The sequence below is a fragment of the Acomys minous genome (genome assembly GCF_964271855.1).
Source record: "Acomys minous genome assembly, chromosome: 7".
Taxonomy (NCBI): domain Eukaryota; kingdom Metazoa; phylum Chordata; class Mammalia; order Rodentia; family Muridae; genus Acomys; species Acomys minous.
The window spans coordinates 111,817-138,076 of record NC_140488.1 but is presented as its reverse complement, the minus strand read 5'-3'; the positions used below and the strand labels follow the sequence as shown (position 1 = coordinate 138,076).

The 26,260-nt window shown below is 35.4% G+C and overlaps 1 protein-coding gene across 2 annotated transcripts in view; it reads left to right on the top strand.

The window, feature by feature from the left end:
* The window catches only part of SPRY3 (sprouty RTK signaling antagonist 3), a 60,943-nt gene that overhangs the window by 20,160 nt on the left and 14,523 nt on the right, over positions 1 to 26,260 (top strand). The gene's annotated exons all lie outside the window — the stretch shown is intronic.

The window sequence follows — 26,260 nt, the reverse complement described above, 5'->3', positions numbered from 1 at the left end:
TATGGGAAACTCCTTCCTTCATGCCTCTGTAATGTTTCTTTTCTTAATATGCTAAAATCCAGCAATACAGTATCCTATTTGGCTTAATTGGTCCTTGGAAATGTGTGTTCAAATTAATGTCTCAGAGAGGAGAGACTTTCTAGAGGGTCTTACTCAGGTGTTATCTTGGTCCTCTACCTCTTTTTGACAGTAATCTGATCTGTATAACTTTTAGCAATATTTCTACTTTATCTGAAATTTCATTTTACTATAATAAAGTTATTCATGGTGTCTTATAACAGTTTAAAAGCCACAGTATCTGTGGCGATATACATCCTTTACTACTTAATTGGTTTTGTTATTGTCATTTCTATATGCCATGATTTCCAGGATTTTATCCATTTTATTTATCCTTCTCAAGTACATTTTTATTCTTTATATTAAAAATAGATTCTTTTCTCATACAATATTGATTATATTAGTTTATCCTTCATCTACTCTTCCCAGTTCCTCCCACTTCCCCTCCCATCCTGATCCCTTTCTGTCTCACCTTAGAAAATAATAGGCTTCTAAGAGATAACAACAAAACATAACAGAATAAAATATAACAAGATAAAACAAAAACTACCACATCCAAGTTGGACAAGGCAAACCAAGAGAAGGAAAAGAGACCCAATAAAGGCACAAGGATCAGAGACCCACTCCTTCACAAACTCAAGAGTCCCATAAAAATACTAAACTGAAAGCTGTAATATATATGGTGAGGCCCTGGTGCAGACCCATGTAACCCTTGTGCTTGCTGCTTCAGTCTCTGAGTTAGTATGGGCCTTTCTCAGTTTATATAGAGGGCCTTTTCCTCATGTCCTCCATCCTATCTGGCTCTTAAACTTTATCAGCATCCTCTTCCACTGTGTTCTTGGAGTTCTGAAAGGAAGGTTTTAGTGGAGACATACCGTTTAGACCTGTATATTACAAAATCTCTCAGTATCTGTATAATCTATAAGGCTGTGGTCTCTGTTTTTGTTCCCATATGTTTCAGGAGGAAGCTTCTCTGATGGTAGCTAAATAAGGCACTGATCTACAAAGATAGCAGAATATCATTATGAGTCATTTTACTGTTATTATTACCCCAGCTCTCTGAGCTATCTAATCTCTGGTTCTTTGTTACTCAACAATGTCTGGGATGGGCTACATTTTGTTGTATGGGCCTTAAGTCAAATAATATATTGGTTGGTTACTCCAACAGTCTTTATGCCATGATTGCCCTAGAGTATTTTGTACGTAGAACAGATGGTAGACCAAAGGTTTTGTGGCTGGATTGGTGTTTCCATTTCTCTTTTGGTAGCCAGCAGAGTACACTCATGTACCAAAGATCCTAGAATGTAGAGGTGAAGGCTCTCTGTAGGGACCAGCTGGACCTCTCCACGCCCAATAAGTTGTGTGGATCTTGTTGTCAGCAATGGGGCCTTGCTGTCAGTCTGTGGAGAGCCACAGCCAGGGTTGTTTGGGGATTTCCATGGGACCCTCTTTGGCCAACAACCCAATTAGACGTAACCCAGCCTCAGTACTGGGAGTTTCATTTGGTGACTAGTGGCGGCCAATTGGGACTCCATCTCCATTGTTTGGCAACTTTATTAAGATCACCTTCACACATTTTAGAAAGTGTCCGCTGCACCGGTTTTCCATGCCACATCTCAAATGACCCTCAAGTCTCCCTATTTCTCTCCATACCCTTTCCTTCAACATCATCTCCCCTCCTTTTCTTTACCTGATCCTCCCATCCTCATCCCCCTGCCTCCACTTCACCCATAAAATCTATTCTATCCTCCCTGCTAATGAGGTCCATGTGTCCCCCTAGTCCCTACCTCTGTACCTAACCTCACTGGGTCTATGGATTGCAGCTTGGTTATCATTTACTTAATGGCTAATATCCACAAGTAAGCACATATATAGAAATGTATACCATATTTATCTTGCTGGGTCTGTGTTACCTCACTCAGTATGATTTTTTCTAGTTCCATACACTTCCCTGCAAATTTCATAGTATCATTTTTTAACAGCGGAGTAATATTTCATCATGTAAATGTACCACATTCAAAGAGTCTGTTCTTCTGTTGAGGAACATCTAGATTGTTTCCAATGTCTGGGTATTATGAATAGAGCAACAATAAATATGGTTGAACAAGTGTACCTGTATGATGGGGTGTCTTTTTGGTATGTTCTAAATCTTGAAGTAGATTAATTACCATCTTCTAGAGGAACTGCCATACTGAGTGTACATCAAAGGAGGACTGTTCCCCCTTGGTCCATATCTTCACCAGCATGAGCTTTCACTTGTGTTATTGATCTTAGCCATTCTGACAAGTGTAATATGGGACCTCAGAGTATTTTTGGTTTGCATTTCCCTGATGGCAAAGGATGTTCAAATATTTCTTTAAGTGTTTCTCAGCCATTTGAGATTCCTCTAATGAGAATTTTCAGTTGAGATATGTACCTTTTTATTAATTATGTTATTTAATTACTTTACAACAACAGCTTCTCCTCCCTCTTTTCCTCCTAGTCCCTCATTTTCAACTCATCCCCCCATACACCCCTCTTCCCCTCTCCTCAGAAAAGGTGAGTTTTCCCATGGATCTAAATCAGCCTTGACATATCAAGTTGCAATAAGACTAGGCACATTTACTGAGGCTAGACAAGGCAGCCCAGTTAGGGGAAAGGGATCCAAAGGTAGGCAATACTTCCACTTTAGGATTTCTTCATAAACACCCAGCTATACAACTAGTATATATGTGCAGAGGGCCTAGATTAATCCCATGCATGCTCTCTAGTTTGCAGTTTGGTCTCTATGAGCCCTTTGGGCCCTGGTTAATTGATTCTGTAGGATTTCTTGTAGTGTCCTTGACCCTTCTGGCTCCTTTAATCCTTCATCCACCTCTTTCACAGGTTTTCTCAAGCTCCAGTTAATGTTTGGCTGTGGGTTTCTGCATCTGTTTCCATCAGTTTCTGTGTGAAGCCTTTCTAATAACATTTATGCTAGCCTCCTGTCTGCAAGTATAGCAGATTATCATTAATAGTTCCAGGATGGGCTCCCTCTCCTGGCTTGGGTCTTAAGCTGGGCCAGTCATTGGATGGCCCTTTCTTCAAATTCTGCTCCATCTTTTACCCCTGCACATCTTGTAGGTAAGACAAATTGTGGGTCTAAGGTTTTGTGGCTGGGTTGGTGTCCAAAATCCTCCTTTGGAAGTCTTGCCTGGTTATAGGAGATGGCCAGTTCAGGCACCATATCCTCTAGGAGTCTTAGCTAGGGTCACCCTCATAGATTCCTGGGACTTTCCATTGTCCTAGGTTTCTAGCTTGCCCCAGAGTTGCCCCCTCAATCTATTTGTCTCTCCCAGTACTCTCTCCTTCCATTCTCTCCCCACTTCATCCCTCCTGTTTGCATCCCCCAACCCTCACCACCCTCATGTTTATTCTATTTCCCTTTCTCAGTGAAACTCAAGTATCCCACCTTGGACCCTCCTTGTTTCTAGCATGGCTATCTTGTACTTTATGACTAATATTCACTTAGAAGTGAGTACATACCATATGTGTCTTTCTGGGTCTGGGTTACCACATTTTTAAATTGAATTATTTGGGTTTTTAAAAATATCTAGTCTCTTGAGTTCTTTATATTTTGGATATTAGTCCTCTATAAAATGTGGAGTTGATAAAAATCTTTTCTCATTCTGTATGCTGCTGCCTTGTCCAAATGATGGTGTCCTTTGCCTTGCAGAAGCCTTTCTGTTTCATGAGGTCTCATTTATTAATTGTTGACTTTAGTGCCTTAGTTATTGGAGTTCTGTTTAGGAAGTTGTCTCTTGTGCCAACGAGTTCAAGGATATTCCCCACTTCCTTTTCTATAAGGTTGGTTCACTGCATCTTGTTTTTTGCTGAGACTTTTGATCCATGTGTACTTGAGTTTTGTGCAGGGTGATAAGTATGGATCTATTTGCATTCTTCCCCATGTAGCTATCCAGTTTGACTGGCACCATTTGTTGAAGATACTGCATTTTTTCCTAGTATGTGGTTTTGATTTCTTTATTAAAAATAAGGTGTTCATAGCTGTATGGATTTATGTCTGGGCCTTCAATTTGATTCCATTGATCAACATGTCCATTTGTATTCCAATATCATGCTGATTTTTATTACCATAGCTTTGTAGTACAACTTTAATATGGGAATGGTGATACCTCCAGAAGTTCTTTTATTGTACAGGATTGTTTTAGCTATCCTGGGTCTTTTATATTTCCATATGAAATTAAGAATAGTCCTTTTATGATAGGCATATTTGGGCCCAGGGGTCCTGCTCAAACTAAGGCAACAGCCAAGGACAATACAGGCGGTAAACCTTAAACTCCTACCCAGATCTAGACAATGGACAGAACACTCTCCACAGTAGAGTGGAGAGAGGGATATTACTTTCTCACATACTCTGGTGCCTCACCCTTGACCATGTCCCCTGGAGGGGGAGACCTGGTGGCACTCAGAGGAAGGACAGCAGGTTACCAAGAAGAGACCTGATACCCTATGAACATATACAGGGGGAGGAGGTCCCCCTCAGGAACAGTCATAGGGGAGGGGAATAAGGGGGAAATGGGAGGGAGGGAAGAATGGGAGGATACAAGGGATGGGATAACCATTGAGATGTAACAAGAATAAATTAATAAAGGAGAAAAAAATAAAAATAAAAATAAAAATCTGTGAAGAATTGTATTAGAATTTTGATGGAGATTGCATTGAATCTGTAGATTGCTTTTGGTAGGATGTCCATTTTTACTATGTTAATCCTCCTTCTCCAGCACCATCCCTGCCTGAACTCTCCTGCCATGATGATAAAATTGACTAAACATCTGAAACTGTAAGCCAGTCCCTATTAAATGTTTTCCTTTATAAGAAAAAAAGAAATAATACCTTGTATCCTATCAGACCACCATGAATTAAAGCTGGACTTCAACAACAACAGAAATGACAAAAAGCCTACACACACATGGAAACTGAACAATTCTCTACTCAGTGACAACTGGGTCAGGGAAGAAATAAAGAAAAAAAATTAGGGACTTCCTAAAATTCAATGAAAATGAAGGTACAACATACCCAAATTTATGGGACACATTGAAAGCAGTGCTAAGAGGAAAGTTCACAGCACTAAATGCCTTCATAATGAGATTGGAAACACCTTATACAGGCAGCCTAACAACACATGTGGAAACTCTAGGGGGAAAAAAGAAGCAAAAACACCCAAGAGTAGGTGGCTGGAAATAACCAAACTCATGACTGAAATCAATAAATTAGAAACAAAGAGAACAATTCAAAGAATCAACAAATCCAGGAGCTGGTTCTTAGAGAAAATCAACATGATAGCAAACCCTTAGCCAAACTAACTAAAAGGCAGAGAGACACTATCCAAATTAACAAAATCAGAAATGAAAAAGGAGATGTAACAACAGACACTGAAGAAATTCAAATAATCATTAGTTCTTACTTTAAAGGCCTATATGCCACAAAATTTGAAAATCTAAATGAAATGAACAATTTTCTTGATAGATTCCACTTACCAAAGTTAAATCATGATCAGGTAAACAAATGAAATAATCCTGCATCAGTACTCAAAGCCAGACAACTAGTCTTTCCAAATCTAGTGCCTCCTGAAAAAAAAAAAAGAATAGAGATAAACTTTACCACAGACAAGATTAAATACAAAAACTACAACCAGGAACAGCTGTGTTAGGCGGATAGGTATGAGGTGCTATAGGGACAGTTGTAAAACCTGAGACAGTCTGAAGACAGTGAAGATTTTAGAGCCAGTGGTCAGGGAGGTTGGAAGGGCACCAAAGAAACTTTGGCTGATTTCACATTTTGGCAGCATTTCTAATAAACTTTGGCCAGAAATCTTTCCCACTGCAATGTCCCCTATAGAGAATACCAGGAAGAATTTCACCAAAGCAGTATCATTAGCTTTTTAAGTATACTCATATTTAGTTGACAAATATGTTATAACATGTAGTGGTTTAAAAGCATATCATGCTAATTGACACATGTTTTTCTCATGATATGAGCTCCTTAAAGTAAAAACAAAACAACTGTTTTTGAGATTTTGTAGTTTTAGACTAGTTCCTAATCACAACATAGACAGTGCATAGGTAGGTAGATAAATAAACAGGACATTTTATATCCTTAATGTCTGCTCTTGAAATGTCTAAAATTGTTGGAAATTGTTAGGGTTTGAAATGACAGCCTAAGAAACTAGAGAACAACTTTGTCCCAGCCCTTGGCAAGCCCTTCCTGCTTCCTCACTAAGCACAATCACCAACTCTTAAAGTATCTCTACACTCCCCCCCCCCACACACACCAGACACTGGGAAAAACAATAACCTTCCTGTATAGGAAAATTGGCTCCTTGCCTTACAGATCAGACTGGCTAAGGGAGAGAGTAATTAACAAAACAAACAAACAAACAAACAAAACCAAAACATTATCAGGATAAAAGATGATTGTTTAAATCATAAGGTGAAAAACACTCAAAAAAATTGGTAAGTATTTCCAAACTGTTTCCCATTTCCTAACCTGTAAATGCTCTTGTTTAATCTGGCTTTATATTTCTAAGACCCTCACAAACTCTAAAATAACACATACCCAAACAAATTATCTCAACACTTTCTTAGGTTTAAGAATGGGCATTATAAGGGATTAATTTGAATCAGTAGATAGAGGTAAAACTGCACACAGCATCAAGTGTTCTACATAAAAGGAAGATGTCATGAGCTCACAGCTAAGGACAATGAAAGATTATGGACAGCCTTCTAGAAGCGTTCTACTCTTGGGTTTATTTTGTATTAATATGGCCAAATGTCATTGCCAACTATCTTAGTTAAGGTTTTATTTCTCTAGTAAAACACCATGACCAAAAACAGTTGGGAGAGGAAAAGTTTTATTTTTATCTTACAGCTTGTAGTCCATCATCCAGGGAAGTCAAGGCAAGAACTCAAGGCAGGAATCTGGAGGCAGGATGTGATACAATAAAGAACTTAAACTAATGATGTTTACTGACTTGCTCTCAATGGCTTGTACAGCCTGCTTTCTTATAGCACCCAAGACCGTCATCCCAGAGTTGTCACTGACCACAGTGAGATGGACCACAGTAGTCAGGCCTTCCCAGAGGCCAATTTGGTGGGTCATTTCCTTATTTGTTATTCTCTTTGCCAAATTCACTCGTTTGTATCAAATTGACATAAAACCAGCCACCACAATTTACCCCTTGTCAACTCAACACACAAACACATCACTGTTAAACCATAACCTTTCTTTTCATATTTTTTCCAGGATGTCATATTAATTTCAGTTATCTCAATATAAAACATATTCCAACCTTTAAAAGTCCCACAGTCTTTAAGCACTCAAACACTTTAAAAGTTCAGCCTCTTTAAATATCCGAAGTCTCTAAAATATCCAGTCTTTAAATTTCCAAAGTCTCTTTAAAAGTTCACAATCCCTTAGCTGTGGGCCCCTGTAAAATTAAAAGAAAATTACAAATTAAATACTTTCTTACTCCAAGAGGGAATAACAAGGGCACACTAGCAGTCAAAGCAAAGCAAAACCAAAGTCCAACAGTGTAAAGCTCAGTGTCAGACTTCGGGACTTCTAATCTAGGTCCAAAGGATTTGCCACAGCATACACAGATTGCCTCTTGTGCTCAGGCCTGCTCCACACCACAGCTGCTACTATCCTTGGCAGTTCATCCTATGGTACTTGCATCTCCAAAATGCTGATATCTTTGCTGCAACTGGGCTACATTTTCACAAATAGCCTCTCCTAAACTCTCTTCAGGGACTCTAACCCTGCCACATGCTACCAAGCCTCAATTTCTCTCTAAGACCCCTTCAATTCTGGGCCTTCTAGTACAACTAGAGTTACCACTTCATTGATGGCCTCTCTTTGGGGACTGTAACCCTGTCATACATTACCAAGCTCTAGCTTCTTTCTGTGACCCATTCATGCCATTTTGGAGACTCAAAAACTACTAAGTTTGGCTGCCAGCTCAAGTTACAGCTTTGGAGCCTTCTAGACCACAGCCTCTGTGTGCTGATCCTGAGGAAACACTTCCCAGAAGATTTGACCTCAGTGATGCTGGTCTTTTTTAATCACAACTGATTCTGCAGCCCCAGGTGGCCAGTATCAATTGTCCCAGTGAAACAGAGGCTTGAAAACGATCATCCACCATGACCAAGTTGTCTTCACTTCAGAGATACGGGGATGCTTCAACATATGCAAATCAATAAATGGAATACATGATATCACATAAATACAGTCAAGGACAGAAATAACATTTCACATTCCAATAGGTGCTGAAAATACATTTAACAAAGTCTAACATCTTTCATGGAGAAAAAGTTCTCATAAAATTAGCAATATAATATGACAAAGCTATGACCAACATTTCACTAGATGAGGGAAATACAGAAAGCATTTCCAATAAAAACAGGAATAAAACAAGTTGCATAATCTCTACTCATTTAAAATAGTATTGGAATTATTTGGCCAATAAAACAAGAGAAGCAACTAAAAGGAATTTAAGATCTGTCCACATAGAGCTTTCAAACACTATAAGGAAAGATAGTCAATAAGTAAGCATATATAAACAGCTTTATAAAGAAAAAGCACAGAGAACACTAGGGCCATGTAATTCTCCTCTTATTTGACTTGAACAATAAAATTATTTTCTTGTGAATTGTATGTTTACATTGGAAGCAAATGATCAAATATGAAAGAAACAAATGCTGAATTTTTGTATGTATATAATTGTCCACTCATATAATAGTCATTGTACATCCTTTGCAATATTTTTATGGTCAAGTTTTTTTGTTTCAATTTTAGTTAGCTCTTTTGCTGGTTACATAGTGAATGTTATGACACTGGTTTTGTACAATAATGCTAGAATATTTCCAGGTTTTTTATTTTTACATCTTGACCTCAGTTTCCCTTCTTTTACTGAGGAGCATTCAAGGATCTCATTTGTGGTTTAAATAAGACACAGAAACTTCTATATAGTCTAAATTTGTTGGCCTTTTGCTAGGAATGCCTCCAGCTAGATTTCTAAACTTATCCTGAATTCTCCGCCATACCATCTCTCCATGGCTCTCCCTGCCTTTCCCTACTATGGCTATCTCCCTTCTGTTTCCTTTCATGCCTCTTCAAGTCTTTCTAGTGTCTCCTGATTCTCCCATGTCTCTGCCTGGAAGTTAAGACTGGATAAAATCTAGTTAAGAATAACAGTTTAGATGTACTTCAAAGAATTAACATATTGTCATTGGAAGCTAGTTGAAGGGCTCACAAGATTTTATGAACCATTTACAATTTCCTAATTTTAAAGAGTTTTTAACCAAAATTGGGAAATTAAATACAGACCTAAAATCCCTTTTGGTCACCATTCCTAATTTTATTTACTTAATTTGCACTAAAAACCCCAAAACCATTACTATCGTAAGTTTCTTGCTTATTTGTTCATAAATATTTTTGTGAACACATATGTAATTATAAAACATTTGAAAATATATACTGCTTTGTTCTCTACTTTCTATATCAATGTTATTATACAGTAACTTGTTTCTTCATTCAATGTTATATTTTCAAGATATAATCATACCAATATTATTTATTGTGATTCCTGATTAACATTCCATCAGATATAAAATTTTATTTATTTCTCTATTATAAAATATTTATGCTGTTTCCAAATTTTAAAAAAGTTTCAAAAATATTATTTTACATATACATGTGTGGGTTTTTCTCAAAGGAAGAACCACAAGATTGCCATAATTTTGGAAAAAATTAAGATTTTCCCCTCTAAATATTACTTAATAAAGTCAACCCACTTAACAGAAGTCTCAAAAATGAAGTCATATCCAAATACCTCTTTAAAATATTTTTAAAATACTACAAATAATTTACATTTTTAATTTTGCCTCTTAATATATTTCACTAATAATATAAAGGCTATCAATCAAAAATAATTTTCATGTATTTCTTCTCTACATTCTGACTCAGTATATATCTGATACGCCAGACTCTATTCCCTCAGAATACCTAAACATTCACATCTATCCTAAGTTAGTTTTTTTTTCTTCCTTTATATTTCTCTGTCATTTCCAATGTAAATTAATTGAACAAAACCTGGCTTATTTTATCTTTCTGTCTTAACCATTGTCCTGATCTTTGGAACAAAGTCCAGTACAGATTGTGCAGGGACAGAATTATCTTTAGTGAATATGTGAGGAGTCCAGGTTACTAATACTTTATTTTCATTCTTTTTCCTAGTGTACAGGCTTGTGCAAAACAGGAGATTAGTTTTTAAGTTTAATGTTTAAACAGAAGAGTGTGTTTCTACAAGAAGAGCTTTAAAATTCCTCTCTTGTCTGCACAATCCACAGGTAAAAAAATATGCTAAAGGAAAAAGAAAAGACAAAAACAAATAGAGCTTCCAGGGCAAAAACAGATAAGAATTGCCTAGATCAGAAGAGCTGAGTCAAGAAGTACTAGCAAAATCATTTCAAGTTACAGTTATACTTGCAGAGTCTGTTTCAATAATTTGAGGCCCTCTTCGGTGATTTCTATATTTCCATGTTTGGTAAACAAATATTTCCAAAATGTATTTGGTGTTCAAATTCCAATATCACCTAGTTTATGAAAGAAATGGAACAATAAGAAGAAAAAAGGAATTTACTTCTGATCTTAGAAACCTTTTAGTTTAGGATGGCCATAATCTTTGGTTTTAATTGTATTAGTATATGCTAATTAGACATATTAATGGAATTCACTGTGATGGTTCCGCACAGACTACAACATGAGCTGATCAAATCAGAATAATTAGCAATTCTCTCTTCTTATAACTACTTAACAATATTTTATCCCTCCTCTTTCCACTTCTGGTAATCCCTATTCTATATTCAGGCTTATGTTTTTATTTTTAAAGTGGAAAACAGTATGCATTGGTGAAGTTGTGTAGAAATTGGAAACTTTATTCATTTCTGGTAGTAATGGTTCAGCCAAGTAGTAATGGTTCAGCCCTTGTAGAAACATTTGACAAGTCCTCAAAAAGTTAAACACAGAATTATTTAGCAATTGTACTCATTAGCATGTATCCAAAAGAAGTGCAAACAGGTTTTTTAAAAAGTGTAAATAGGTGTTTCCTAAGTCTCATATCATAATCACAAAGTTAGAAAAACAGTCCAGATGACCATCGGTGGAGGAATATGTAAACAAAATGTGGCATAACCATATAATAATATACTATTTAACCATAAAAATAAAATTGTGATACATTTACAACATGGACGAACCTGAAAACATACATATATATGTATGAATAGTAAATAGATATGTTTATATTAAGAAAGTTGTTTTGTCTCCTTCTATTCTAGGAAGCTAGTCTGACCAAAGGAAACATGAAATGGCATGGTGTAATTGAGAAAAGGAGAGGATGCAGAAGGGCAAAAGATTAGGGAGGATAGACCAAGAGTTTAAGTGTCATGCCACATTGGGATTTGGAAAGTAAGCCCACCTGTGAGCCAGTGATGTTTGGGGAAATGAAAGTAAACATTCAAAATGTTTGATTCTATGGAGATCATAGAGTAGAGGTCCCATCCAAATGCTAAAGATCAGCAAGAGTGTTAGAGAAAAGTGAAGTGGTGATACTGTTGTAAGGCACACTCTTGCGAGTGCAGGCACAATGACATCTGTAAGCTCTCACTAGGTAATTTGAATGGAAGGGAACTGTGGGAACTGGGTTGGTGTCATGGGAAAGAAGTAGTTAACCAAAAACAAAGGGGCTCTGGCTTGGCTTCCTGGGGCTATTTAGGTGACATTTCCTTGTAATCATCCTGCGAGCCAAGCAAGTCTCTACAAATTGTGGTGTATCAGTTTCACTTCAGATACTAAGTGAGAAGGGACATTTCTTTGCATATGGTGTTTAAAATATGTCTGTTTGTGCCATACTGCACAGAAAAATATTAATCCTACAGTGAAAATAGGTCACAAAAAGCAGAAGATAAAAAAGCAAACTTTGGTGCATACCCAAAGCACTAAACCCAAAGAGACAGAGCCACAGTCTCATGCAGCTGTTGCTCACATTATTCAGGGAGTTAAAATAAAGTCTCTTACAAAACCCTTCCTACTCTTAGCAATGGACTGCTTTTCCTCGACTTAGGGGCCGCTCCACGTGTGCATTGTTTTGTAGCAGCCACTCTTTGCAGTGTTCTTTCTAGGTAATACCTTGATTTTCATGTTTCCTCATTTCCTTGAATTAGGCTTCATTGCAATTTCTGACATGTGTCTGATTCAAATCATTTTTGACTCTGGCCTCAGGAATATCTGTTGCAAAACTTTCTTTCTCTAAGCTTGTGACTCTTATACTAGACCAATTTATATTCTCTAAGTTTTTTGTTTTTTAATTTCAAAGAGACAACTAAAGGGAGCAAACTAATTAGTTTTTCATATCCATGTTTTCTTGAAGCAACAGTAAAGGTCTTTTATTCCTTAACTGTCTCTGTGACTTAAAAATATTTTTAATAAAGTGACTCAGAGACTCTGTTACAATATTAAGTTGCATGACTTAACCCACAAAACTGAAACAAATTTAAGGACCATCATGACAAGTAACTAAGGAAAGGTATGGACAACACTTTAGAAGCATGGCCAAAAACAACCTGCAGGAATACCAAACAAAACATATACTGGGGAAATGATCCTCATGACAATAGGTAGATAGATATGGAAGCTTGGCAGAACTTATTGCCCCACGATATAAAAAAAAATCTATTTCTTCAGAAAAAATAAATTGGACAAATTAAAACAATTTGATCTTCAGTAATTTAATTCCATTGAACACCAATTCTCTACCTAAACATAAGAATTTTAAAATTCATAGGTGTATTGTAAAGTTTAATTGGGGTAAATTATGTAATTTTCCTTATACAGGGCTTAACACATGGTAATTATCAAATATATGTTAGTTGTTTGTATTATTTTCACTAGCAAACATAGAGGGGTGAAAGTTCAGAAATACTGGGTAGGAAGACAGCCATAGAAACCTTGAATTGTAACCTAGCTTCAGATTCCTCATCAGGAGAGTAGGACCAGGAATAAGAACGTTACACTTGGCACAAGTCCAATCTGCATGACTGCACAAACACTGTAACTGTTCTGTATTCAGACACATTTGAAAGGATTTTTCCAGCATAAATTTCTAAATGTGCTGCTTGTTTTGTAATTCAATCTAGGGCAACAGCAGCAGTGCTATCATTGTTTACATTTCTACCTTTCAGTCTTGATCTAAAGTATTTGCAGCAATATGAAATGACTAATAAGAAAATTCTATTCTTTCCTAAAATAATATTTCATGTTACTTTATTTTATATACCTATAAAAATAAATATTAAACTTTTACATTTTTGTGATGCTTAGTCAGAAATAATTTACAGAAGTAAACTGCTTAATTTTGTTTACTATGGGTATTTTGACAATGAGTTATCCCCTTTGCTTTGATTTTAAGAAATTACTGTTAGAATTCTGCTTCAGTCTGCCTACCTGTGATGTCATTGCCTACCTGCCATGGGGGCATGGTTCTGCCAGGGCTATATAAAAGGACAGACTCTCCTTGTGGCCCTCTCTCTCTCTACCCCATCTCTTACTTTTATTTTCTCTCTCTCTGTCTCTCTGTCTCTCTCTGTCTCTCTCTCTCTGTCTCTCTCTCTCTGTCTCTGTCTCTCTGTCTCTCTCTCTCTCTCTCTCTCTCTCTCTCTCTCTCTCTCTCTCTCTCTGGTACCCTTCCCCTCTTTCCTTCTCTCCCCATGCTCATTTAATAAACCTCATATATTCTAATATCTGTTGCCTGGCACCTTATTATCTTATTGTCTTGTCATTTTATTTTTAATCATAAAATTGGTGCTTAATCATAAAAATTACTTCAGTAAAAGAGAATTTCATTAGCAATATACTGGGTTTGTAATTCTGTTACACTTTAAACTTTTTAAGTGAAGAAGACAATAAAAAGACTATAAATAATTGGAAATTCTGCCTACCCTTAATTAAATAGTTGCTGTCAACTATTATCTATATATGTTATTTCTCAATTTATAAGTATAAAAAAGAAAAATATTTTCATGTATGTTTATGTCAAGATAGTGGGGTCAAGTGAAATAGCTTAACAGGTAAAAGCACTTGCAGTCAAGTATGATGGCCCAAGTTCAATCCCCATAAATTCCACTTACATGGTGGAAAGAGAGAACCAACTCCTGCAAGTTGTCTTCTGCCTCCCATATGTGTGCAGTGGCATGTGTACAAAGGCACATATGTGTGTATATATATAGTAAATAAACATAAGTGCATTTAAAAATAAAAGTATTCAGTTCTTTTTCATACTTTGCTTTGTCCTAATTATTTATAAACCTAATATTGCCTATCATTAATAAAATGCACATACGCATTAACTTTTCTTCACTATGATATTCTCAAATTCTGAAAAGACTAAATTGACTGATCTGGAATTTACTGCTACATATTACTACAATAAATCAACTCCTATGCAATTAAACAGCCTACCTTAGAGCTGTGAGAAAAGATCATTGTTGAAGGGTTAATAATTGAATAAGCATGTTCTATGGAAGAAAGCTACAGGAAATGACCATGTTGCACACGAGTGTTCACGTGTGTGTGTGTGTGTGTGTGTGTGTGTGTGTGTGTGTATGTGTGTGTGTGTGCCTAAATTTCCACTTCTTTCTTCATTATCACTTCTTGGCTACAAACTATGTACCTGATATCATATACTTCTCCAAGAAAACTTTCACTCCTTAAATGACCTCGGTCTTACATGCTTTCTGATTCATAACAGAACTTTTCTACAAATTAAAGGGTAATCATAGGACCTATCTCCTAATGGATGTTGATTTAAAACTTATTTTATTTCTTTAAAGCTGCATCTAATTTTCAACTCACTACAGGATTCATTATTAGAACATCAATGGTAGTTTGTATATCTGTCATTGATTAAGTACTGCCTGGTTCTTAAAGAGCATCCTACATTAGAAATTAAAGAAGTATTTCTGAAAATGAGCTAACATTTACTTGGTCCTACCAAGTCATCAAGTGTAGCATATTTGAACAGGAAATATTCTTCATTAATCCATATTTCAAAATGCTGCACTTTTGTAAGTTACCTTACTCAATGCAGTATCCCAAACCTCAGAGCCAAAACCAGAAATGCATACCCTTACTACGTTAATAATAATTTTACAGTATGGTGGCAGGAAATGCACTTTCTGTTTCACTGGCTATAGCTATCAAACTATGTGGAAATGACTTCCAGGAAGGCAGCCAGGTTCTTTGGCTTAAAGGTCAACTCTGAGGAAGACGAAGGTAATACAAGAAGTGAAACTGGACCTAAAGCATTATTAAGCTACTCTTAGAGTAGTGTTTTTCAACTATCTATGGTGGACTATTCTATTTAAAAAATGTAATCTGCTGGAAACTTTGGTAAACTAGTAAATGATGCACATAGATGTAGTATTAACATAAAACAATCTAAGATTTTCTAAATACAGTCTGTATACTCTAGTAGTATATTCATCATTTTGGATATTCTATATAAATATTATGCATAGGCAAGTAGCACTTTGGAAACTGGCCTGTGGAATACATGCAAGGTAACACTGTTTTAGAGAGGGAGAAAGAATGGGAACTATGTTTTGCATTTTAATACTTTGAACAAATTTCTTATGACATGTTTTATATATATAGTTCTAGGTGTTTGTTTATGTTAGATAAAAATAGGTGCCCATACATAATGAAATAATAAATACTTGATATAAGGATGATATCAATAAAAGTAATAAGCATTTGTAAATATTATTTAAAGTAATTAATTGTAAGATCCTGTGGGTAATATGACTGAAAATATTTGCTCATTGGTAGATTGTATCAAATATCAACTTTCATAGTTATTTAAGGATTGTGACTTACATTGCTTCATTTTTTCCATTTGAAAATTAAAGCATCACCAGAAAAATATTAAGAAGAATCAATGAGATAGAGAAGTATAGTCAACCTAGAATTCAAGTGAAGTGTTTTATGAAGAAGAACAATATATTATGTGAACGATACTAACAGATAAATTAAGATGAAGACAAAATTTAGTAAATGATAAGAATACCAAAAATATTTTATAAAACAAGACCATTTATTGGAGTAAGAATCCAGTAGTAGTTGTTGTAGGTTTAAGTAAAAAGTAGAGGGTATAAAATAGACGTCATTTATAAACTGGAAGAGATTAAAGTTAAACGAAAACCAAATCAGTTAATATGAAAATGGGATAGATTGAGTGTAGGATTTAATCAGGATCTGCTTTGTTTTCTCATGTGATTATGATGGATTGAGGAAGAGTAAAGGTGTCAGTAGTATATGTTTGGGAGTGACTGTAGTTATGGACTGTGGAATCCAAAGTCAAGTAAGGAAAACAAGTAAATATATGAATAAGGCTGCTATGAACATGGTTGAGCAAATTTTCTAGTTGTGTGCTGGAGCATCTTCTGGGTATATTCCAAGGAATGGAATAGCTGGGTCTTGAGGAAGCCCTATTCCCATTTTTCTGAGATAGCACCAGATAGATTTCCAAAGTACTAGTTTGCATTCCCACCAGCAATGAAGGAGTGTTCCTCTCTCCCCACATCCTCGCCAGCATGTGGTGTCACTTGAATTTTTGATCTTAGCCATTCTGATGGGTGTAAGATGGAATCTCAGAGTTGTTTTGATTTGCATTTCCCACAGCCTAAGTGTCCCTCAATAGAAGAATGGATAAAGAAACTGTGGTACATATACAATATGGAATACTATTCAGCTATTAAAAACAAGGAATTCCCGAAATTTGTGGACAAATGGATTGAGCTAGAAATGATCATAATGAGTGAGTTAACCCAGAAGCAGAAAGACTCAAATGCTATATACTCACTTATATCTGCATATTAGCCCAAGGGGCATGTCCCACGAAAGCCTTCACTTACCAGGAAACTGAGACAGAGGGGAGGATATTCTAGTGGGACTCTAGATGAGAGAAGCATGGGAGAATGGCAAAGTAGAAGGATCCAGAGGGTCCTAGAAACCTACAAGTAGAACATTATGATAGGCAGCTTTGGGCACAGGGGTCCCGCTCAAACTAAGGCACCAGCCAAGGACAATATAGGTGGTAAACCTTAAACTCCTACCCAGATCTAGCCAATGGACAGAACATTCTCCACAGTAGAGTGGAGAGGGGGATATTACTTTCTCACATACTCTGGTGCCTCACCCTTGACCATGTCCCCTGGAGGGGGAGACCTGGTGGCACTCAGAGGAAGGACAGCAGGTTACCAAGAAGAGACTTGATACCCTATGAGCATATACAGGGGGAGGTAATCCCCCTCAGTCACAGTCATAGGGGAGGGGAATAAGGGGGAAATGGGAGAGAGGGAAGAATGGGAGTATACAAGGGATAGGATAACCATTGAGATGTAACAAGAAAAATTATTAAAGGAGAAAAAAAACAAGTAAATATATGATGAGTATGACAGACAGCAAAAGGTTGTTGAAGCCAGTGTATTACAGGGTCCATTAAGGCAAAGAACCTGTGGGAAATGGTACATTATAAGGACTCAGGAAAAAAAGAATTAAAAGAGATTATTTGAGAAAAAGATTTTGAAATTGAGATTATGTACATAGAACAGCTATTTATAAAAGGAAGGCTACCCAACCAATCTTGAAGCTTAATTTCTGGAAATTAACATCAGAAATAAAGCTTATAAGAAAAGCTATTGCTTCTGCATTAGAGGCCAAGAAATTTACTGCAACAGCTACTGATGCCAGCACTGTGCTACCACTTTATTAAGAACTTGCCCTTGCGATTTCTGTCATCCCGCAGAGCCAAATTCCTTTTCTACCTCCTATTCCAACCAAAATGGAAGTCATATAGTGTTGCTTTGTACATGTTTAAATTTTTTCATCCAAGTCTTATTGTTAGGTATCTGATTGTTAGAAGTTAAATCATATACCTACATTGTAGTTTCAACACAGACCAGAAATCTGTCTTGACTTCAACATTTAAAGGCTATAAATTGTTACTTTAGAATTTCATAGACATATAATGCTATTATATGTTTAGTATTATATTTATAGATTTCCTTTTAGTACAATACTAGTACTATATGCTGAATACAGGCAAAGATATTCCAAATATCTAAGATTTTTAAAATAATTGCCAAAAGTTTACACCTTACTAGAAGAGTGACTAACAATCCACAAAACTAAAAACAAAGTTACTTAGTTGAAGATTAAACAGGAATTCTCCCAGAGGCAGCACAAAAACAAAGGCAAAGTATGAGAAAGGGAGAGGGAGGGAGGGACAGGGAGGGACAAGGAGGGAGAGGGAGAGAGAGGTGGATGAGAGATCTTTTTAGACTCCTATGATTTGTTTAATAAAAAATGGAAAAGAATTAAAGGAAAATACAAAATAAAGGAAGGGGTCCAGAGAGATAATTCAGTGGATAAAGGGGTTTGCCACAAAAGCCCAAATTTGATCTCCAGAGCCACTTAAAGGTAGAAGGGGAGAACTGACTCCACTGACCAGCACAAATGTGTCATAATATACGTGTGCATGCACATACACACACACACACACACACACACACACACACACACACACACACACACTAAAAGAAGAAATAAAATAAAGCTAAAGAAGGGGAAAGAAACTAACAAAGGAAGATAAATGATAAGGAGTTAAAGAAGTAATAGTATAACGGACTGTAGTTTTTTTTTAATTTGAGGAATTCACCAAGTCTCAAGTGGGAATAACTGCTAGATTGCTAATTTATCTCTACATCAATAAACTCAAATAGGTTGGATACTTGTCAAAAATATAAACTCAGCAAAACATAACAACAGTATGAGGAGATATGGCACAAAACCTAAATGCCATAGTCCCATAAAGGAAGATTATATAAATGTATTGAAATATTTATGCTATATTCCATAAGTATGTACAACTACTGCATCAATGTATCTTTATTTGATGAAATTACCATATAATCATTTAAGACTTTATATAGTCTGCAGTGTTTTAAATTAAGTGTAAAAGTCAATTGCAGACTGATAAAATATGTTTATATCCGAGGTTTAATTATACTGATGCTTATACAATAATGATTATACATAAATTTATATATTAAGATTTTACAGACCCATAGTAAAAAGAAACTATATAAAGATGAACAGAAAACACGAAAATACAGTTTTAAAATACTGGTCATAAAAATACCAAATACACTTTTGATATTTCCTATTTTTAAAACACAAATTATCAAGTTTTTGACTTTTCAAATGGAACAAAGTCCAGAAATTTGATGATACACTTAGTTGTCAAAGTATGAAAACAATTAGTATTCTACTAAACTCCTAATAGGCACGCTAAAATAGCAAAAACTGTTTGGAGAGCAATTTGGAAACATTAACCAAAGTAAAATACCATTTATTCTTTGGACATTTCATAGAAACAGAATCATACAGTCTGTAACTTTTTTTTTTTTTTGGTTTTTCGAGACAGGGTTTCTCTGTGTAGCCTTGGCTGCCCTGGACTCACTCTGTAGACCAGGCTGGCCTTGAACTCACAACGATCCACCTGCCTCTGCCTCCCCAGTGCTGGGATTAAAGGCGTGCGCCACCACCGCCCGGTTTAAGTTTTCTAATTTCTTAACATCCCCACTAGCACTGTTTCCCATCAATTGATTCAATTTTAGCCATTGTAGTGGATGTGAAGTTGCATGTAATTATGTGGTAGGTTCATTTTACAAATTACTTATGATATTGAGTGTTTTTACAGGCACATATTTGTTGTTAATATGTCTTACTTGGCATAGTTTTATTCAAATTCTTTTTCCATTTTTCATCTCACTTTTATTCTTAAGTTGAAAGAATTCTTTATCATAGATATAAGTTAACATTTACAAATAGCATTCGCAAAATTTTTCTCTCGTTTTGTATGTGTACTTTACTGGTGATAGTTTCACCAGAAAAAAATGTTTTTAAGGATTTTTTAAAATAGATTTCAGTTTGCCTACCTTTTCTTCTAACAACTGTATTTTGTTTTGCACATAAGGTTGCATAACCCAAAGTCACAAATATGGTTCGAGAGAAGTTTAACATGAATAATGTTAATGAATCCTAACCCCGAGGAGACCTTGAAACACAAAGCTAAAACTTAGTTGAAATTTAAAAGAAAAAAATGTTTGAAATGAAAATAATGGTAAGATTTAAGCTCTGAAAAAAAAAAAAACTGCTTCTAGAGCCAAATGCAATCTTCAATGCTGTTGTGACCTACACCAGGCTAGTGTGCCTATAAAAGAGAGTACAATGTGGATGTATTCAGGCCCTGATATTTGAAGAGATTTTCCCCACTGTTTTCTCATTTTCTTATTCCCAAATTATAAAACTTCTAATTAATGTGAAGAAAAAGGAGTTAGATAGCTGTATAGTGAGATAAATATTGGTACATATGTGGAGCAGGAGGTGTCTTGTTAAGTTGAAACCAGAATCTCAACACCATGTAGTTGGATATTTAATGTAATATTAACTACCACCTTGATACACTTCTGAGACATGAAAGTAGATAAAAAGCCTTAGTAACAATGTAATAAATTATATGAAAGGAAATATTTGAGACATCTTGGAAGTGTCATAGAGATAATTCTGATGGAGCTATCATCTCTGTGAGGCATAGAGGGCTTACAAAAGGCACACACACATGCAGGTCCAAGCCAGGATATATTAGTAAAAAACAGATAATTCATGACTTGGCCATCAAAACAAAATTGCATGTAAAGGAAGTTAGAAATGAGGACGTATTTCTTCCTTTCTATTAAGAGCAAATTTAATTTATTTTTCTTTGAAAAGACATGAGAATTATGGTTTATTTTGATATACACACACAGTATTGAGGAAATATCAATGAAACCTTTCACTAAAATGAAAGAAAAAATAAAATAAGCATTCTGATGTTCAATTCTGTATTCTTTCTTTTAATCTTTTTGTTTGTTTTGTTTTTTGAGACATGGTTTCTCTGTGTAGCCTTAGCTGTCCTGGACTTGCTCTGTTGACCAGGCTGTCTGTGAACTCACACAGATCTGCCTGCCTCTTCCTCTCAAGTGCTGGGATTATAGGCGTGCACCACCACACCTGGTTCTTACTTTTAATTTTTAAAAATTATTTCTCTTTTATTTTTATGTGCTTTGGTGTTTTGTGTGCATGGATGTCTGTATGAGGGTGCCAGATCCCCTGGAACTGGAGTTACAGACAGTTATGAGCTGCCATGTGGGTGCTGGGAGTTGAACCTGGGTCCTCTGAAAGAATAGCCAGTGCTCTTAACCACTGAGCCATCTCTCCAAGCCCCAATTCTGTATTCTTATTATGCTCAATCTCTACTTAATTCTTTTATTTTATTTTTGAGATTATAATTATATCATATCGCGCTTCCCTTCTTCCAACCCCTCTCATATACCCTTCTTTGGGCTCTTTCAAATTCATAGCTTCTTTTCCATTATTTGTTATTATATGGATGTATATATATATATATATATATATATATATATTATATACCTTATCAGTAATTATAATATTACTTTTCCAATTTCTTTTTTAAAAAATACATGTTAACCAATGTCAACACATTAAGTGAAATCTATACATTGCTAGTCAGAGAAGCTTACAAAATCCCAGAATGCATATGGAACTGGATAGCCAATAAGGATGTGCATATAGATGAAACTCAACACCTTGATATAGTTTCATGGTTGCAGAAATTTTTTTTGGATCTTCACGACAGGGTTTCTCTCTGTGTAGCCTTGGCTGTCCTGGAACTCATTCTATAGACCAGGCTGGCCTCGACTCACAGAGATCTGCCTGCCTCTGCTTCCAGTGCTGGGATTAAAGGTGTGTGCCATCAACACTGGCTGCATAAATTTTTTAATAATGATTTCTAAAACAATCTATTGTTACAAAACCATACCATAGTCTCTTTTATATTTTTTCTTTTAACCATAACTTTTTCACACTGTGCAGTCATGTTGACAGAGACAAGAAGGCAAAGTAATAGGAATATTACTTTTATGAAGCTACCAGTTAAATAGTATTACTCTAGAATGGTTTTACACCAAAATATTTACATGATAACTTGATTCATGTCCACTCTTACTACTCTATTATCTAGACTCCTTCAATAGCTTCCTAATTGTTTCCCTACTTCCAACCCAAGCCCATCTCTTGTATATATACACCACAGAGCATAAAGTGATCATTACAAAATTATTGTTCAATTTTTATCACTGCTATACACAAAACGTATAACATTTTCTCTGGTCATTTTGAGTAAAATACAAAGTCTTTAACATCACTTTCAGGACTCCAAATTACCAGTCTATCTTATGCTACCAGTCTCTCCTCACTCCTTCCACTGTAAGAATAGGAAAGCCAATCTTTTCACAATGCTGACCTCAGGAATTTGCATTACTGAAGTCAACCTATGGTAGATGAGATGGCACCCTTATAAAGCCAAATGCCTTTCTCTCTTGCTATGACTGTTTACTTACTTGATTGTTATGGAACTGGGCATTAGACACAGGGCCTCATATATACTTAATGAATGATATACCACTTGGCTATACCCCCAAATTCAGAGTAAATTTCATCCAATGAGGGACAATTTTCATTACTACCATAATAGAATAACAATTCCTCTCACTTTCTATATTGGTTTATAGAGAAAGGAAGGGCTTGGAGAGATGGCTCAGCCATTAAGGGCTAGGCCTACAACCAAAATGTCAAGAGAAAAAAAAAAAACGATGAGTGTTAATATGTAATATAAAGTTAAATATGTGGGTCAAGAGTTCAGTTTGAAAGTCTGAGCCAGATCTGAAAGTTTCCAATGTTCTAGTCAAGGTGACTAGTATTTGTCTAGACATGATAAAAAGCTCCATATATTCAAGAATCATGTACAACATTTTGATGATGCATGAAACACTAAGTCTCCTTTGTTCTATTTTCTATACCTGTCACTAACTTTTCTTTGTCTATACTAGCCTTACCATAATTAAAGCTCTAATCATGTTTAATTCTGGTTTATTGACATATTACAGTACAGTTATATTTTTACATGTCCTTTATTTTATGTTATGAATAGATGAGCACAAGACCATTAATTAGCTCATTCAGCCAGTATGTATTGTTGCTTTATAAGTCTATTGTGCTACATTCATCACTGCATCTCTCAAATTAAACATATTATCTGTTGCTAAATTGGTGATTTGTATACATTTGCTTTACTGAATTACATTGAAACATATTATATCACTGTTAGAGCCAGAATTTTTCTCTAGTAGTGACCACAATGCATGTCTCAGCTATATTGTCAGAATATGATGAACTTATTTAGAGCTAACTTTATATCATAGTCTGCAGCATCTAAAATAATCATTATCAGGAACCGCATCCATTAAACTAATCCAATTCTTTATTATAAACAATTTTGTCTTGTGTGGATATAAGAGCACCTGGAGTTTCAGGCTTGAGAGCTGCCATGTATATGGTGGAATAAAACTGGGTCCTCTGGAAGACTACCCAATGCTTTTAGCAATTGAGTCAACTCTCTAGCACCCTCAAATTTACATTTAAACATTATGTTCAAAGCTAGATTAGGCTACATAGCAAGTACCAGATCAACCAGAGCTACATAACATGATTTTGTGTCAAAATTAAAATAAACACATATAATTAATTCATTTATTATTATACTTTAATTTCCTCCCTAGTCCCCAAACTTGATACAAATTTGGCTCTCAAAATGTTTGCTAATTGTTTACTTAATCAATGATCTCATACTTTATTAAAGAAAATAAGAGAATATTTACATTATATTAAAATATGATAAAGAAAAAAATGGAAGCAAGTTTACTAGTTAGAGATATTTACTTACTTCTTTTCTATAATTAACATTTATAGAATACTTCCTTTATAGGAGTATTATAGTCTGCATGTATTATGGTCACTGGGTTAATGTGTGTGCCTGCTCCACATGCCACTATCTTGTGAGTATGCTATTTTGAGTTGAATCTTTATGGTTTCTGAAGTAGTCTCTCAGAAAATAAGAATCATAGTAATATCTACTATTTATTGAGTGCTTATTTTACTATTTACATCATTTCAAGCTACTAAAATTTTAACAAATAAGTTACTTAATGTCTCAGTTACACAAGTGAAGAACGTGAGTATCAGAATTCTTAAGCAACTAAGTCAAACATCACATAGCTACCAATTAATGGAACTGGTTGCAAACCTAGATCTAATTCTAAAGCCTTCTCTAGATTAGCTTAGTTGCAGAGTTGTTTTCTGTGACCCTTGGAATGCACTAGGATCAAGCTATGGGAGACTCCTTAGTTGTCATAGTCTTATCCAGGCTTCAGGTGCTTAAGTTCTTTTTCTCTGTGGTGTAATTCCAGGTAAAATTGTAACAAGAGCAAAGCTTGTGACTATGCTTCGCTTCAAAACGTAACAAAGGCAAAACTTGTGACTCTAAAATACACAACCTGTTTTGGTTCAGAATATCAATCCTTGTGAATTCCACTGGAACTTAGCTCTAACAAACACTTTAAACCTCCTATTCATCTCTTCTTTTCCACTAATTACTTCCTTTTACTTCACAATTCACTAGCTTCCCTGTGTTGATAAAATCTTATAACTATGCCATGCCTTTTGGTTTCTTCTCAACCTATTGCTCCTCTACCATAAAACCTTTTCTCAAATATTCACCTATAGTCCCATATGGCTAACTTAAATATTTTAAACCGCTTTTACAATCTCATGTCTTTATTGAAAATTTCTCTGCAATTTTATAACACTGTGCAGTTCTAATCCCTTTCCAACACAACTTGTTTGGTTTTTCTACTGGTTCTTTATCTTTTTTCACTCTTTCTACATGATATACAATCCTCTATATTGTTTTCCTACATTTTAGAAGTTTCATCCATTTTCAAAATTCCATGATCTATTCCATGTTAACTTCTAAATTTCTCTGTTCTGGATTTTCTTTCAAAATTTAGTCCCATGTCATTAAGTTAATATTAAATATTCTCACTTAAAAATATTTCATAACTAAAAAAATTTGAAAAGTCTCATAATCACCTGAAGTTCTATGCTTTTCCAAAATAACTCAAAGATCTTACTGTTTTTTTGTGTTTATTATATGGCATAAAGAATGTTGGCTTAAGCATCAGGAGAACTGGGTTATTTTGCTGGCTCTGCTTCCCATATCATGGTTTATTTCAACACAACAGTACAATCACAGTAAAAAAAAAAAGGGGGGGGGGACCTTGGTGGCACGTAGTTGAATATTCAGTGAGCTAATTTTAGTTGTAAAGACAAGACACACATAAACTATTACAGTATAAATTAGAAGTGATAAATATCTGGCTGGAAAATATAGCTCTCAGTAGACTGCTTGCCTAGAATGCATGAAGCCCTTGATTCACAGCATACACATGGTGTGATGCCTTATAACTATAATTCTGCACTCAAGTGGTGGAGGCAGCAAGTTTAAAGTCATCGTTGATTACAGAGGGAATTCAAGACCAGCCTAAACTCACATAAAAATAAAATAAGTATTTAAAATTACTTGATAAATTCCATGGGAGCAAAACTCCTCTGTTATGAAAGTTCAGAAATACAAATGATAAGATGTTGAAAATGTTATACAGGACATCATACTTGAAGTGATTTTTAAGGTAAAATAAGATTTCATGGATTAATGTAAAAGAGCAATCAGGATAAGCAGGTAGGTTGGTATTTGCATACAGTTTTATAACAGAGGTTTGATAATACAGTTTCTAAAGTTTTTTCTAGCCCTAGTGTTGTTTCAAGCTCATCTTCACCTCACTACTTCTTCATATGGTATCATTGTTACTGTTATACCATCCTCACTTCCCATTTTCACTGTCAATTCCCTAACCTAGCCCTTATCATTTTTTGTTTAAAATTTCTCCAGGGTTCTCTAAATCTCTAAATTAACCGACCCAATTCAAATATCTTCCTAATCAATGTATTGTACACTGTGTGTCTTTCTTTTTAAATTTTAGTCTTATATTAGTGTGTGTGTGTGTATTTGTTTGTGTGTGTGTGTGTGTGT